Genomic DNA, 17,279 nt, shown 5'->3' on the forward strand with positions numbered 1-17,279 from the left:
AATAGTAACTTGTTATTACTATTATTAATGTGGATATAAGGAATTCTGCTTGTCTGAAGAAAATAAGCAGCTCAGACTTTTAGATGTAGGGAATTAAGAGTATCCACTTTGGCATGTGTGTGTGTGCCAAGTAGGATACTTGTTTTTTGAATCTTTATTGATGAAAGTATGGAGAAAATAACAGGGGACTTTTGTAAGAGTATCCACTTTTTAGGTAAAATTCACATAACACAAAATAAACTTTTTATTTTTTTTAATCCTTATCCAAGGATATTTTTCCATTGATTTATAGAGAGAGTGGAAGAGAGAGGGAAAGGCAGAGAAAAACATCAATGTGAGAGAAACTCATCAATTGGTTGCCTCCTGCACGCCCTGACCAGGGCCCAGGCTAGGGAGGAGCCTACAACTGAGGTACATGTCCTGGACCAGAATCAAACCTGGGAACCTTGGGTCCATAGGCTGACACTCTATCCACTGAGCGAAACCGGCTAAGGCAACTCTTTACATTTTTTTAAAAAAATATATTTATTGTTTAAAGTATTACAAATAGTACTATATAGGTCTCCTCTTTTTCCCCATTGACCCTCCCCTAGGCTCTCCTACCCCCCGGCACATGCCCGCACCTCCCCTGCCCCAGTGTCCTGTGTCCATTGGTTATGCTTATATACATGCATACAAGTCCTTCGGTTGATCTCTTACCACCCACCCTAACACTCCCCAGCCTTCCCGCTGTAATTTGACAGTCTGTTCAATGCTTCTCTGCCTCTGTAGCTATATTTTTGTTCATCAGGTTATAATGTTCTTTATTATCCATAAATGAGTGAGATCATGTGGTATTTTTTTTTTTTCAATGCCTGGCTTATTTCACTTAGCACAATGCTCTGCAGTTCCATCCATGCTGCTGCAAATGGTAAGAATTCATTCTTTTTTACAGCAGTGTAGTATTCCATTGTGTAGATGTACCATAGTTTTTTTTTCATTTTTATTTATTTATTTATTTATTTATTTATTTATTTATTTATTTATAATTTAAATTTATTGTTTAAAGTATTACAGAATAGTACATATATCTCCTTTTTTCCCCCATAGACCTTCCCCCAGCCTTCCCTACCCCCTGTCATATGCCCTCATCCCACCCCCACCCCCAGTGTCTTGTGTACATTGGTTGTGCTTATATGCATGCATTCAAGTCCTTTGGTTGATCTCTTCCCCCCTCTCCCCAACACTCCCCAGCCTTCCCGCTGTAATTTGACAGTCTGTTCAGTGCTTTACTGCCTCTGTGTCTATCTTTTTGTTCATCAGGTTGTAATGTTGTTTATTTTCCATAAATGAGTGAGATCATGTGGTATTTTTCTTTCAATGCCTGGCTTATTTCACTTAGCATAATGCTCTCCAGTTCCTTCCATGCTACTGCAAATGGTAAGAATTCTTTCTTTTTTACAGCAGCATAGTATTCCATTGTGTAGATGTATCATAATTTTCTAATCCACTCATAAATCTTAGTTATTGTAAATTGTGCTGCTATGAACATAGTGGTGCATATATCCTTTCTGATTGGTGTTTCTGTTTTCTTGGGATATATTCCTAGAAGTGGTATTACTGGGTCAAATGCCAGTTCCATTTTTAAATTTTTGAGGAAATGCCATACTGTTTTCCACAATAACTGCACCAGTCTGCATTCCCACCAGCAGTGAAGAAGGGTTCCTTTTCCTCTGCATCCTCTCCAGCACTTGTCATTTTTTGATTTGCTGATGATAGCCATTCTGACAGGTGTGAGATGGTAATGCATTGTCGTTTTGATTTGCATCTCTCGGATAATTAGTGACTTTGAGCATGCTTTCATATGTCTCTTGGCCTTCCTTCTGTCTACTTTCAAAAAGTGTCTATTTAGGTCCTTTGCCCATTTTTTGTTTGGGTTGTTTATCTTTCTTTTGTTAAGTTGTATGAGTTCCCTATAAATTTTGGAGATTAAACACTTATCGGAAATAACATTGGCAAATATGTTCTCCCATGCAGTGGGCTTTCTTGTTGTTTTGTTGATGGTTTCTCTTGCTGTGCAGAAGATTTTTATTTTGATGTAGTCCCATTTGTTTATTTTCTCCTTAATCTCTCTAGCCCTAGGCTTTGTGTCTGTAAAGATATTGCTATGACATATGTCTGCAAGCTTGCTGCCTATGGAGTCTTGTAGGATTTTTATGGTTTCCCGTCTTACATTCAAGTCATTTAGCCATTTTGAGTTTGTTTTTGTGTATGGTGTAAGTTGGTGATCTAGTTTCATTTTTTTTTTGCATGCATCTGACCAAATTTCCCAGCACCATTTATTAAAGAGGATGTTTTTACTCCATTGTATGCTCTTGCTTCCTTTGTCAAATATTAATTAGGCATAATGTCTTGGGTCGATTTCTGGGTCCTCTATTCTGTTCCATTGGTCTATATGTTTGTTCTTGTGCCAGTACCAGGCAGTTTTGGGAACTGTGGCTTGGTAATATAGTTTGATGTCTGGTATTGTGATCCCTCCAACTTTGTTTTTCTTTCTCAGGAAAGCTGTGGCTATTCGGGGTCTTTTTTTTTGTTCCAGATGAATTTTTGGAGAGTTTGTTCTAGATATTTGAAATATGCCATTGGTATTTTAAAAGGTATTGCATTGAATATAGATTGCTTTAGGTAGTATGGATATTTTAATGATGTTGATTCTACCAATCCAAGAACATGGTGTGTTCTTCCATTTGTTTATGTCTTCCTCTATCTCTTTTTTCAGTGTCCTGTAGTTTTCCGAGTACAGGTCTTTTACGACCTCTGTTAAGTTTATTCCTAGGTATCTTAATTTTTTGGATGCAATGGTAAATGGGATTAATTTTTTTTCATTGCTCTTTCTGTGGGTGTATAAAAAGGCCATATATTTCTGGGTGTTAATTTTTTATCCTGCTACATTGCCAAATTCATTTTTTAAGTCTAGTAGTTTTTTTATGGAGTCTTTGGGGTTTTCTGTGTATAGTATCATCTCAACTGCAAATAAGGACAGTTTTACTTCTTCTTTTCCAATTTGGATGCCTTTTATTTCTTCTTCCTGCCTGATCACTATGGCTAGTATTTCTAATACTATGTTGAACTGGAGTGGTGAAGTGGGCATCCTTGTCTTGTTTCTGTTCTTAGGGGAAATGGGTTTAGTGTTTGCCCATTGAGTATGATGTTGACTGTAGGTTTGTCATATAGGGTTTTTATTACGTTGAGGTATGATTCCTCTATTCCCACTTTGCTGAGAGTTTTTATCAAGAAAGCGTGTTGGATTTTGTCAAATGCTTTTTCTGCATCAATTGATATGATTATGTGATTTTTGTCTCTCAGTTTGTTTATGTGATGTATCACATTTATTGACTTGCAGATATTGTACCATCCTTGCATCCCTGGTATAAATCCCACTTGGTCACGGTGTATGATATTTCTAATGTATTGCTTATTCCGATTTGCTAGAATTTTGTTGAGGTTTTTAGCATCTTTGTTCATCAAGGATATTGGCCTGTAGTTCTGTTTCATTGTGGTGTCTTTATATGGTTTTGATATTAGGGTGATGCTGGCTTCATAGAAAGAGCTTGGAAGTGTGCCTTCCTCTTGAATTTTTTGGAATAGTCTGAGGAGGATAGGTTTTGGTTCTTCTTTGAATGCTTGGTAGAACTCCCCTGTAAAGCCGTCCATACCAGGGCTTTTGTTTGCTGGACGATATTTTTAAATCGCTGTTTCAATTTCTTCAGTAGTTATCGGTGTATTCAGGTTTTTTGATTCTTCTTTGTTGAGTTTTAGGAGCTTGTATTTTTCTGGGAATATGTCCATTTCATCTAGGTTGTCCATTTTCTTGGCATAGAGTTGTCCATAGTATTTTTTCATAATAGTTTGTATTTCTGTGGGATAGGTTGTTATTTCACCTCTTTCATTTCTGATTTTGTTTATTTGGGTCCTTTCTCTTTGCTTCTTGGTGCGCCTGGCTACAGGTTTATCAATCTTGTTTATCCTTTCAAAGAACCAGCTCTTGGTTTTTTGATCTTCTGTATTGTTTTTTTGGTCTCTATTTCATTTATCTCTTCCCTGATCTTTATTATCTCCTTCCTTCTGCTTATGCTGGGCTTTTCTTGTTGCTCTCATTCTAACTCTTTGAGTTGTAGGGTTAGGTAATTTATTACCATTGTTTCTTCTGTTTTGCTGTAGGCTTGTAGAGCTATGCACTTCCCTCTCAAGACTGCTTTCCTTGTGTCCATGGATTATGGATTGTTGTGTTTTCATTGTCGTTTGTTGCCATGGTGCTTATTATTTTTTCTTTGATCTCTCTGGTAACCCAGTCATTGTTTAATACTATGCTATTTAGTCTCCAGGTGTTTGATTTTTTTAAATCATTTTTATTGTAGTTGGTTTCTAGTTTCATGCCATTGTGATCTGAGAAGATGCTTGATATGTTTCTATCTTCTTGAATTTGAAGAGACTTTGCATGTGACCCAATACATTGTCTATCTTTGAAAATTACCATTGTGCACTTGAGAAGAATGTATATTCTGTGGCTTTAGGGTGTTATGTTCTGAAGATGTCAATTAATTCCATCTGATCTAGTGAGTCATTTAGGATTCATGTTTCTTTGCTGATTTTTTGTTTAGAGGATTTGTCCAATGGTGATAGTGGGCTATTAAAGTCCCCTACTATGACTTTATTGGTGTCAATCTCTCCCTTGATATCCTCCAAAAGTTTTTTTTATGTATTTGGGTCCTCCTCTGTGGGGTGTGTATATGTTTACCAGAGTTATTTCTTCTTGTTGGATTTCTACCTTTAGTATTATGAAGTGGCCTTCCTCATCTCTTGTTATGTCCTTCACTTTGAGATCCAATTTTCATATATAAGTATTGTTACCCCTGCTTTTTTTCATTTCCATTTGCCTGAAATACCTTTCTCCAGCTCTTCACCATCAGTCTGTTTGAGTCCTTTTTTTCTGTGGTGGGTTTCCTGTAATCAGTAGATATATGGTTCATGTTTTCTTATCAACTCAACTACCCTATGTGTTTTAATTGGGGCATTTAATCCATTTATGTTTTAAGTTATTATTGATAGGTACTTGTTTCTGGCCAATTTTATTCTTTACCCCTTGTTCCTTCTTCACTTCCTATGTCTTCTTTTTACAGCAGACCCTTTAGCATTTCTTGCATTGCTGCTTTGGTGGCAATAAACTCCCTTAGACCATATTTTTTTGTCTGTGAAGCTACTGATTTCAACCTCAGTTTTTATTGATAGCCTTGCTGGATACAGTATTCTTGGATTCAGACCCTTCCTTTGCATGACTTTATATATTCCATTCCATTCCCTTCTGGCCTGATGTGTTTTTGTTGAGAAATCCATCCCTAGTCTGATGGGGGATCCTTTGTAGGTAACTTTCTTTCTCTCTCTGGCTGCTTTAAGATTCTTACTTTGTCGTTGTTGTTTGCCAATTTAATTATAATGTGCCTTGACGTCAGTCTTTTGGGGTTCATTTTCTTTGGGACTCTGTGAGCTTCCTCGATTTGTGTGAGTTTTTTCTTCCCTATATCATGGAAGTTTTCTGTCATTATTTCTTTAAACAAGTTTTCTATTCCTTGCTCAGTTTCCTCTCCTTCTGATACCCATATAATGTGGATTTTGTTTGGTTTCCTGTTGTCCCAAAGTTCCCTTAGGCTCTCCTCCTTTTTTTAAAGTTTTTTTTTTTCTTCTAGATGCTGCTCTGTTTTAGTATTTTTTTCTACCTTGTCTTCTAGTTCACTGATGTGGTCCCCTGTGACTTCTAGTCTACTGTTGATGCTTTCTATTGTGTTCTTTTTAGCAGCGATGTCATTTTTCATTTCTTCTTGGTTCTTCTTCATTTCCTCTTGGTTCTTACACATATTGTTGAATTTGTCTTCCATTCTTTTCAGGGACCTTATGACCATTGCTCTGAATTCTTTCTCTGACATATTGCTTGCCTCCATTTTGTTTACTTTTTTTTCTGGTGATGCCACCTTTCCTTTCATATACGGGCTGTTTTTTTTGTCTCCCCATGATCTCTCTTCTCGGGTTATCTGGTTATGTAGTTCTCTCTCTCCTTTTCCTAGGCAAAATCTGACCTTTCCATGAGAAGTTGCAGAGCTCATTCGAGTCCACGTATTTGTGCTGCTTGGAGTCCTGTGTTCCTGGGTTTGCAGCTGTTCCCTGGGTGCTGTTGTTGTAGATTCCCGGGATGTATCTAAGACAACTATTTTTAAAGTGTTCAATTCACTGACCTTTAGTACATTTACAATGTTGTACACCATAAGCTATATCTAGTTTAAAAACATTTCATCACTCCAAAAGGAACCTCATTGTCATTAAACAGTCACTTGCTATTTTCTCCTCCTCCTGGTCTCTGCCAATCACTAATCTGTTTTTTGTCCCTATGGGTGTACCTATTCTAGGTGTTTCACATAAATGACAAAACACAATACAGGTTGGGGCAAAAGTAGGCTTACAGTAGTCCATATGGAAATTAATACAATAATTAATCTATAATAATAAAAGCATAATATGCTAATTTGACCAGACATCCTTCCAGATAACCTTCTGGATGAAGCCAGGGCTGCAAAGGAAGTCTGGGTCCCAGATGCCTGCCGGCAGCTGGAAGGAAGCCTGGGTCCCAGGTGCAAGAGGTAAGCTGGGGCTGGCAGCCGGGGGAAGGAAGGCCTACTCTTGCATGAATTTTGTGCATCGGGCCTCTAGTAAATAATATATAAGAATATGCACTCATGTACTCACAAGTGTAATGCTACTTTTGCCCACCCTATATGTATCCATTTGTATCTGGATTGTTTCAATTAGCATAATATTTTTTAGGTCCATCCTCATTGTAGTATGTAACAGTACTTCATTTTTATGGCTAATATCCCATTTTATGTACATATTACACTTTATCCATCCATTAGTTGATGGACATTTGAGTTGTTTCCACCTTTTGTCTATTTTAAATAGTGCTGCTATAAACAAGTATTTGTTTGAATACTTATTTTCAATTCTTTGGACTTTATACCAGAGATAGGGGTAGAATTTGCTGGTCTGTATTATATGTTTAACTTTTTAAGGAACCTCCAAAATAATTTCCACATAGGTTGCAACAATTCAACATTCCTATCTGTAATGTAGGAGGGTTCGGATTTCTCCATATTCTCACCAATACTTGTTTTCCATTTTTATTACAGACATCATAGCGGGTATGAATTTTAGGATCAGATTTTCTACTTTTGCAAAATGGTTCGTGGAATTTTGATTGCACTGAATTTGTGTATAGTTTTGGAGGAATTGTAATCTTAACAATATCAAGTTTTCCAACCGATGAACATAGGATATCTTTTTATTTATTTAGGTCTTTAGTGACTTTCAGCAATATTTTGGAATTTTAAGTGTAAAAATCTTAAGCCTATTTGGTTAAATTTATTCCTCAGTACTTTATTCTTTTTTATGCTATTATAAATGGAATAGTATTCTTAATTTCCTTATTTTCTTTATTGATTCAGGTATTATATATGTGCCCTTATCCCTCCCCCCACATTTATTCTTAATTTTTTGTTCTGGTTTTTAATTGCTTATTATGCATAGAAATAAAACTGATATAGGGTGCTGATCCTGTATTTTGCAACTTTGATGAATTTGTTCATTATGTCTGATAGGTTTTTTGGTGGATTCTTTAGAATTGTTTACACACTAGTGGCCAGGTGCACAAATTCATGCACATTGAAAAGAAATTAATTAGAAGAAATATTTTAATATCTTTATTCACCCTTTCTCTATAATAGAAGTGTCAACCAAATTTATGATCAACAATGACAGATTGAAACATATGTGTGCAATTGGTACCAGCGAGAATTTTATATATAGAGATGAACTTGCTTAGTTAAACCTGTTTTCTGATTTAGCTAAACTTTTTCCAGCCCAGCGAAGTACCCCAACTTCTCTTTTAGGTAATAGTCAGCAATACAGCAGTAAATATCAACACGAAGCAGATTATTATAGATCATGCAGGTAGAACAAAGGGTAAAATATTTAACTGCAGCAGTGTTTGACTATATTCTGTGCAGTGAGAAAACCTGAAGTCATTTTCAAGGTCCACCATTTCTTACTTCTTTTTAGTCAGGTCAACTTTCTAAGCTTTCTAAGTCTCTATTTTCCAGCTAATGAAAAGAAAATAGGATTCCACCGAGTCTCCTATCTACCTACTCCAGGACTTCTGTGAGGATCGAATGAGATGAGGCATGGGAAAATGCTTCACAGACATTTGGTTAAAGTGTAAAATGTTTGCACCTGGCTATAAAGCAAATCATGTTCCTGGGCTGAAGAAACTCCAAGGAGGCTAGAATCTAGGGAGAGGAAGTTGGGTGTTGCTACGTGACATCATTAACTGGTGCCCACAGCCACCATATCCGGGCTGGGCTGGGCTGTGGGCCAAATTTTGTGCCATGGGGTCTCTGCAGCATTGGGTACGATTTGGTTGGGGTGTCACTCCGGGGTGGTGATGGAGCCCGTGTCCCACTTGGGGGAAGCTGAATGTTGGTTTGTCAGCACCAGGTCCATGGTGCCATTTCTCTGTAAATGACCAGTGTGCCTCACGGCAGCTCCTTTGTTGAGCATCTGTCCCCTCATGGTTAGTGCACATCATAGCGACTGGTCGGATGGTCGGATACTTAGCATATTAGCCTTTTATATATATATATATATATATATATATATATATATATATATATGTATATATATATATATATATATATATATATATATATATAGTTAGGATCATATCATCTGAAAATAAAGATAATTTAATTTCTTTCCAATTTGAATTTTTTTCCCTTGCCTAATTGTACTGGATAGAATATCCAGTACAATATTGAGTAGAAGTAGTTAAAACACTAATCCTGATCTTGTTTCTTTTAAAAATTTTTAAAAAATCTTTATTGTTGAAAATATTACATATGTCCCCTTTATCCCCCATTGACCACTTCCAGCCTGCTCCTGTTACCCCCTGCCCCCGCCAGGCCCACACCACCCCATTATCTGTGTCCACGGGTTATGCATGTATGCATACAAGTTCATTGGTTGATCTCTTTCCACCCCCACCCTCGCCTGTTTTCTTATCTGAGGGAGAAAGCTTTCAGTCTTTCACCACTGAGTAGCTGTGGGTTTTCCATAAATTCCCTTTATCAAGCTGTGGAACTTTTTTCCTATTTCTAGTTTGTTTCTTTTTTTAAGATTTTTAATGAAAGTGTGTGTATAATATCAAATGCTTTTCTGGCATCATTTGATATTATCATGTTGTTTTTTCTTCATTCTATTAGTGTAGTATATTACATCATTGGTTTTCATATGTTGAATCACTCTTACAGTTCTTGGATTCATCTCACTTCATCATGATGTATAATCCTTTAATACGTTGCTAAACTTAGTTTGTTAGTAATTGAGTAATTTTGCACCTATATTCATAAGATATATTTGTTTTTTTAAAAAATTTATCTTTATTGTTGAAAGTATTACAGATGTCCCTTTTGTTGTTGTTCCCCCCCCGCATTGACGCCTGCCCCCCTGCACCTGCCCCTGCCAAGCTTTTACAACACTATTGTCTTTGTCCATGGGCTATGCATATATACATATAAGTTCCCTGGTTAATCTCTCCCCACAATCTCCCCCCACTCCCACCTTCATTCTGAAATTCATCAGTCTGTTCCATGGTTCTATGTCTCTGGAACTATTTTCTTCAGTTTATTTTGTTCATTAGATGTCACTCATATGAGTGACATCATGTGATATTTATATTTCTATGGCTGGCTTATTTCATTTAGCATAATACTCTCCAGGTCCATCCATGATGTTGCAAATGGTAATGGTTCCTAATTTTTTTTACCATCACTTAATATGCCATTGTGTAAATGTACCACAACTTTTTTATCCATTTACCTGTAGATGGGCACTTAGGATGTTTCCAAATCTTAGCTATTGTAAACAGTGCTTCTATGAACATAGGGGTGTATATATCTTTCTGACTGGTGTTTCTGGTTTCTTGGGATATATTACTAGAAGTGGGATTACTGGGTCAAATGGGACTTCCATTTTTAATTTTTTGAGGAACCTCCATACTATTTTCCATAGTAGTTTCACCAGTCTGTATTCCCACCAGGGGTGCACTAGGGTTCCCTTTTCTCCACATCTTTGCCAACACTTGTCATTTGTTGATTTGTTGATGATAGTCATTTTGACAGGTGTGACATGATAAATCATTGTTGCCTTAATTTGCATTGCTCAGATGATTAGTGACTTCGAGCATTTTTTCATATGCCTCTTGTCTTTCTGTGTGTCCAGTTTGGAGAAGTGTCTATTTAGGTACTTTGCCCATTTTTTATTGGATTGTTTGTCCTCCTTTTGTTAAGTTGTATGAGGTCCCTGTATATTTTGGAAATTTACCACTTATTGGATGTATCATTGGAAATATGTTCTCCCATGCAGTTGGTTCTCTTTTTACTTTGTTGATGGATTCTTTTGCTGTGCAGAAGCATTTTATTTTGATGTAGTCCCATTTGTTTATTTTCTCCTTGGTTTCCTTTGCCCTAGGCCATGTATTGGTAAACATACTAGTATTGTTACAAGAGATGTCTGAAATTTTGCTGCCTATGGTTTCTTCTAATATTTTTATGTTTTCATGTCTTACATTTAGGTCTTTTATCCATTTTTAGTTTATTCTTGTGTATGGTGTAAGTTGGTGGTCTAGTTTCATTTTTTTGCATGTACCTGTCCAGTTTTCACAATAACAGTTATTGAAAAGACTGTCTTGACTCTAGTGTATGCTCTTGCCCCCTTTGTCAAATATGGATTGAGCATAATGGCTTGGGTTCATTTCTAGGGTTTCTGTTCCATTGATCTATCTGCCTGTCCTTGTGCAAGTCCCAAGCTGTTTTGAGTATAGTAGTATAACTTGATATCTGGTATTGTGATTCCTCCAACCTTGTTCTTTCTCAAGATTACTGAGGCTATTTGGGGTCTTTTTTTTTCCATATAAATTTTTGGAGTATTTGTTCTAGATCTGGGAATGATGCTAGTGGAATTTTAATAGGGATTGCATTGAATCTATAGATTGCTTTGGGTAATATGGACATTTTAATGATGTTGATTTAACCAATCCATGAACACAGTACATTCTTCCACTTGCTTATATCTTCCTATATCTCTTTTTTCAATGTCTTGTAGTTTTCCCGAGTCCAGGTTTTTTACCTCCTGGGTTAAGTTTATTCCTAAGTATCTTAAATTTTTCTGTTGAAATAGTAAATGGGATTTGTTTTTTAGTTTCTGTTTCTTTTTTTAGAATATATTTTATTGATTTTTTTTTTTACAGAGAGGAAGGGAGAGGGATAGAGAGTTTGAAACATCGATGAGAGAGAAACATCGATCAGTTGCCTCCCGCACACTCCCTCCTGGGGATGTGCCCGCAACCAAGGTACATGCCCTTGACTGGAATCGAACCTGGGACCCTTGAGTCTGCAGACCAACACTCTATCCACTGAGCCAAACCGGTTAGGACTAGTTTCTGTTTCTGAGAGTTCATTATTTGTGAATAAAAATACCCTTGATTTCTGGGTGTTAATTCTGTATCTGGCTATGTCATGAAGAACACATTCAAAGGCATTAAAAGTAGATTGGATGAAGCAGAAGACTGAATCAGCAATTTGGAAGACAAGGTAGAAATAAATACCCAATTAGAGCATCCTTCCACCTCTCTGCCTGCTGGCCTGCCACCCCTGGGAGCTGGGTCCACTCCTCTTCTGACCTCGCCCTTCCTACCTGTCTCCATGTGTTTTCTGTCCTTCCTTGATGGTCTCCTCCCCACACCCAGGTCTTCACTACACTATTGCCTGTGTCTTTGGGCTATGCATATAATTATATAAGTTTTTTTTTTTTGTTTATTCCTTCTCATTCCCCCAAAATCACATTGAGGTATTACAGTCTGTTCCATGCTTCTCTTCTTTGGGTCTTATTTTGTTGGTTAATTAATTTTGTTCATTAGATTTCACAAATAAGTGAGATTATATGGTATTTGTCTTTCTCAGTTTGGCTTATTTCACCTAGCATATTTTCCAGGTCTATCCATGCTGTCACAAAGGTAAGAGAATCTTCTTTTTTACATCTGCATAGTATTCCATAGTGTAAATATCCCAGAACTCTTTTTTTATCCATTCATCTACTGATAGGCATTTGGGCTATTTCCAAATCATAGCTATTGTAAATAATGCTGCTATGAACATAGGTGTGCATATATTTTTTCTGATTTGTGTTTTGGGTTTTTTAGGATATATTCCCAGAAGTGGGATTGCTGGGTCAAATGGAAGTTCCATTTTTAGGTTTTTAAGGAAACTCCATACTGTTTTTATAGTGGCTGTGCCAATCTGCATACTCACCATCAGTGAAATAGTGTTCCCTTTTCTCCACATCCTCACCAGCACTTGTTGTTTGTTGATTTTTTTGATGATAGCCATTCTAACAGGTGTGAGGTAATATCATTGTGGTTTTAATTTGCATTTCTCAGGTGATTAGTAACTTTGAGCATTTTTTTCATTTGTATGTCCTCTTTGGAGTAATATCTATTCAGGCCTTCTACCCATTTTTCAATTGGACTGTTTGTATTCTGTTTGTTGAGTTGTTTGAGTTGTAGGAGTACTTTATATATTTTGGATATTAATCCCTTATCAGATGTACCATTAGCAAATATGTTCTCCCATTCAGTGGGTTCCATTTTCAATTAAATGGTGGTTTCTTTTGCTGTGCAAAAGCTTTTCATTTTGAATTAGATGTCTGAGATTTACTGCCTATGTTCTCCTCTAAGATTTTTATGATTTCATGCCTTAAATTTAAGTTTTTTCCCCACCTTAAGTTTATTCTTGTGTGTGGTGTAAGTTGGTGGTCTACTTTCTTTTTTTTTTTTTTTTTTTTTTTTGTTTTTTTTTTGTTTTTTTTTTTTTAATTTTTATTTATTTATTTATTTATTTTAAATAAATCTTTATTCAGATTATTACAATTATTTCTCCTTTTTCCCCCCCATAGCTCCCCTCCACCCATTTCCCACCCCACCTTCTGCCCTTACCTCCCCCCCACTGTCCTCATCCATAGGTGTATGATTTTTGTCCATTCTCTTCATGAACCCCCCATACCCCTTTCCCCCTGAGAATTATCAGTCCACTCCCTTTCTATGCCCCTGATTCTATTATATTCACCACATTATTCTGTTCCTCAGGTTTTTAATTCACTTGATTTTTAGGTTCGCTTGTTGCTAGATATGTATTTGTTGTTCATAATTTTTCTCTTTACTTTTTTCTTCTTCCTCTTCTTTAAGAATACCTTTCAGCATTTCATATAATACTGGTTTGGTGGTGATGAACTCCTTCAGCTTTTTCTTATCTGTGAAGCTCTTTATCTGCCCTTCAATTCTGAATGATAGTTTTGCTGGGTAGAGTAATCTTGGTTGTAGGTTCTTGCTATTCATCACATTGAAAATTTCTTGCCACTCCCGTCTGGCCTGCATAGTTTCTGTTGAGAAGTCAGCTGACAGTCGTATGGGTGCTCCCTTGTAGGTAATTAACTGTTTTTCTCTTGCTGCTTTTAATATTCTCTCTTTGTCTTTTGCTCTTGGCATTTTAATTATAATGTGTCTTGGTGTGGTCCTCTTTGGATTCCTTTTGTTTGGGGTTCTGTGGGCTTCCTGGACTTGTAAGTCTATTTCTTTCACCAGGTGGGGGAAGTTTTCGGTCATTATTTCTTCAAATAGGTTTTCAGTATCTTGCTCTCTCTCTTCTTCTGGCACCCCCATAATTCTGATGTTGGTACGCTTGAAGTTGTCCCAGAGTCTTCTTACATTATCTTCAACTTTTTGGATTTTTTTTTTTGCTTTTTGCTTTTTCGGTTGAGTGTTTTTTGCTTCTTTGTATTTCAATTCTTTGACTTGATTCTTGGGTTCCTCTATTCTGTTTCTGGGTCTCTGTATAATATTTTTTATTTCAGTCAGTGTATGTTTAATTTCTAGTTGGTCCTTTTTCATATCTTCGAGGGTCTCGTTATATTTATCGGCCTTTTCTAGGATATTCTTAAAAAGTCTTATAACCGTGGTTTTGAATTCTATATCCAGTCGTTTGTTTTCCTCCATTTCTTTTGTTTGTGATCTGATTCTTTGACCCCGCATTTTCATTGATTCCCTGAGTTGGTAAGGTAGATATTTGTGCTAGGTTTCCAATATGGCCCAGTGGGTCTGCTTCCCCAGTTAACCTGAGGTGGACACTCTTGGTGCACCCCTTTGTGGACTGTGTGTACAGCCTTGTTGTAATTAAGTCTTTATTGTTGTTGGTATCACTGGGAAGAATTGACCTCTGGGCCAGTTGGCTGTAAGGATCAGCTGTATCTATGCTGGGAGAAGTTCGGTGCTGGAGACAGCCTTATAGGATTAGACTTGCCAAATTGCAATAGCCTCTGTGCTCAGCTTGGATGGGGTGGAGTCTCAGTCTTGGCTTCCCGTCAGCCTTGCCCTTGCGCGCATGTTCGCTTTCAGTCCTCCGCCTTCCCCAGCTCGAGTCTCCGCCTGAGAGTCCAGACTCCCCCCACAAGAGCGTGGGTCCCCAGGGGCTCGCCTGGAACTGGGGTTCACTGTGGTCAGAACTGGGGCTCAGTGCCGTCAGGAGCCTCTGACTCCCTTTCACTAGGGAAAGCCTGTGGCAACTTCCGCAGCCTTTGTGCTCACTGGCGCGCGCGCGCGGGCACTTTCAGTCCTCTGCCTTCCCCGGCTCCCGAGTCTCCGCCCGAGAGTCCAGACTCCCCCCGTAAGAGCGTGGGTCCCCAGGGGTTCGCCCGGAACTGGGGTTCAGTGCAGTCAGAACTGGGGTTCAGTGCGGTCGGAGGCTTCCTTCCCCCTTCCGCCAGAGAAAGTCAGCCAGGCTCTCAGCCGCCCTTCTTCTCTGCGCGTACAAAGACCCTTTGCCGTACCTCCAATTCTCTGTGAGCTTTCCTCTTTCCTTCTAGTTGTAGAATTTTCACTCAGCCAGCTTTCCTGTGGTTCTGGATGGTGTCCGTTCTGTCTTTTAGTTGTAGTTTTGAAATTGTTGTGCGAGGCAGCAGTTTAGGTGTTTACCTATGCCGCCATCTTGGTTTCTCCTGGTGGTCTACTTTCATCTTTTTGCATGTGTCTGTTCAGTTTTCCTAGCACCATTTGTTGAAGATACTGTCTTTACTCCATTGTACGTTCTTGCCTCTTTTGTCAAATATTAATTGACCATAATGATGTTGGTCAATTACTGTGGCATCTGTTCTGATACATTGGTCTGCATGCCTGTTTTTGTGCCAGCACCAGGGTCTTTTTGGTTATAAAGGCTTTGTAGTATAGTTTGATATCTAGTATTGTGATCCCTCCAACTTCATTCTTTTTTCTCAAGATAGCTGCAGCTATCTGGTGTCTTGTAAGGTTCCATGTACATTTTTGGAGTATTTGTTCTAGCTCTGTGAAGTATGCCATTGGTATTAGTAGGGATTGCATTGAATCTGTAGATTGCTTTCAGTAGTATATATATTTTAATGATATTATTTGAATCCATGAACATGGTATACGCTTCCATTTGTTTGTATCTTCCTCCATTTCTTTTTTAAATGTCCTATAGTTTTCCAAGTACAGGTGTTTTACCTCCTTCGTTAAATTGATTCCTAGGTATAATTTTTAAAAAAATCTTTATTATTCAGATTATTACAGTTGTTCCTCTTTTGTTCCCCCATAGCTCCCCTCCACCCGGTTACCACTCCACCCCATGCCCTTACCCCCCACTGTCCTCATCCATAGGTGTATGATTTTTGTCCAGTCTCTTCCCCCACCCCCATACCCATTTCCCCTTGAGGATTGTCAGTCCACTCCCTTTCTATACCCCTGATTCTATTATATTCACCAGATTATTCTGTTCATCAGATTTTTTATTCACATGATTTTTAGATTCACTTGATAGATATGTATTTGTTGTTCATAATTTTTATCTTTACCTTTTTCTTCTTCTTCCTCTTCTTACAGAATACCTTTCAGCATTTCATATAATACTGTTTTGGCGGTGATGAACTCCTTTAGCTTTTTCTTATCTGTGAAGCTCTTTATCTGCCCTTCAATTCTGAATGATAGCTTTGCTGGGGAGAGTAATCTTGGTTGTAGGTTCCTGCTCTTCATCACTTTGAATATTTCTTGCCACTCCCATCTGGCCTACATAGTTTCTGTTGAGAAATCAGCTGATAGTCATATGGATACTCCCTTGTAGATAACTAACTCTTTTTCTCTTGCTGCTTTCAAGATTCTCTCTTTGTCTTTTGCTCTTGGCATTTTCATTATGATGTGTCTTGGTGTGGTCCTCTTTGGATTCATTTTGTTTGGGGTTCTCTGCACTTCCTGGACTTGTAAGTCTATTTCTTTCACCAGGTGGAGGAAGCTTTCTGTCATTATTTCTTCAAATAGGTTTTCAGTATCTTGCTCTCTCTCTTCTTCTGGCACCCCCATAAATTTGATGTTGGTACGCTTGAAGTTATCCCAGAGGCTCCTTACACTACCTTCATATTTTTGGATTCTTTTTTCTTTTTGCTTTTTGGGTTGAATGTTTTTTGCTTCTTTGTATTTCAAATCTTTGACTTGATTCTTGCGATCCTCTAGTCTGCTGTTGGATCTCTGTATATTATTTTTTATTTCAGGCAGTGTATGCTTAAGTTCTAGTTGGTCCTTTTTCATATCCTCTAGGGCAGGGGTGGGCAAACTTTTTGACTCTAGGGACACAATGGGTTCTTAAACTGGACCGGAGGGCCAGAACAAAAGCATGGATGGAGTGTTTTTGTGAACTAATATAAATTCAAAGTAAAGGAGTGGAGGGGAGAGCAAGAGAACCGGATAGAACAGCCGGATCCGGCCTGCGGGCTGTAGTTTGCCCAAGGCTGCTCTAGGGTCTCACTAAATTTATCAGCCTTTTCTAGAAAATTCTTGAAAAACCTTATAACCGTGGTTTTGAACTCTATATCCAGTAGTTTGGTTTCCTCCATTTGTTTCATTTGTGACCCGTTTCTTTGTCTCCTCATTTTGGCTGCTTCTCTGAGTTGATAGAGTGGCTTTGTGTGCTAGGTGTTCTATAGGGCCTGGTGGCTCAGCCTCCTCAGTTACCTGAGGTGGACACTCTTGGTGCACCCCTTTGTGGGCTGTGTGCACAGTCTTGTTGTAGTTAAGCCTTGATTGCTGT

General features: G+C 38.0%; 1 protein-coding gene across 3 annotated transcripts in view; it reads left to right on the top strand.

Annotated features, from left to right (window-relative positions):
* ZDHHC15 (zDHHC palmitoyltransferase 15) overlaps window positions 1-17,279 on the top strand; it is a 441,448-nt gene that overhangs the window by 11,857 nt on the left and 412,312 nt on the right. The window lies entirely within an intron of this gene.

The sequence above is a fragment of the Plecotus auritus genome (genome assembly GCF_963455305.1).
Source record: "Plecotus auritus genome assembly, chromosome: X".
Taxonomy (NCBI): Eukaryota; Metazoa; Chordata; class Mammalia; order Chiroptera; family Vespertilionidae; genus Plecotus; species Plecotus auritus.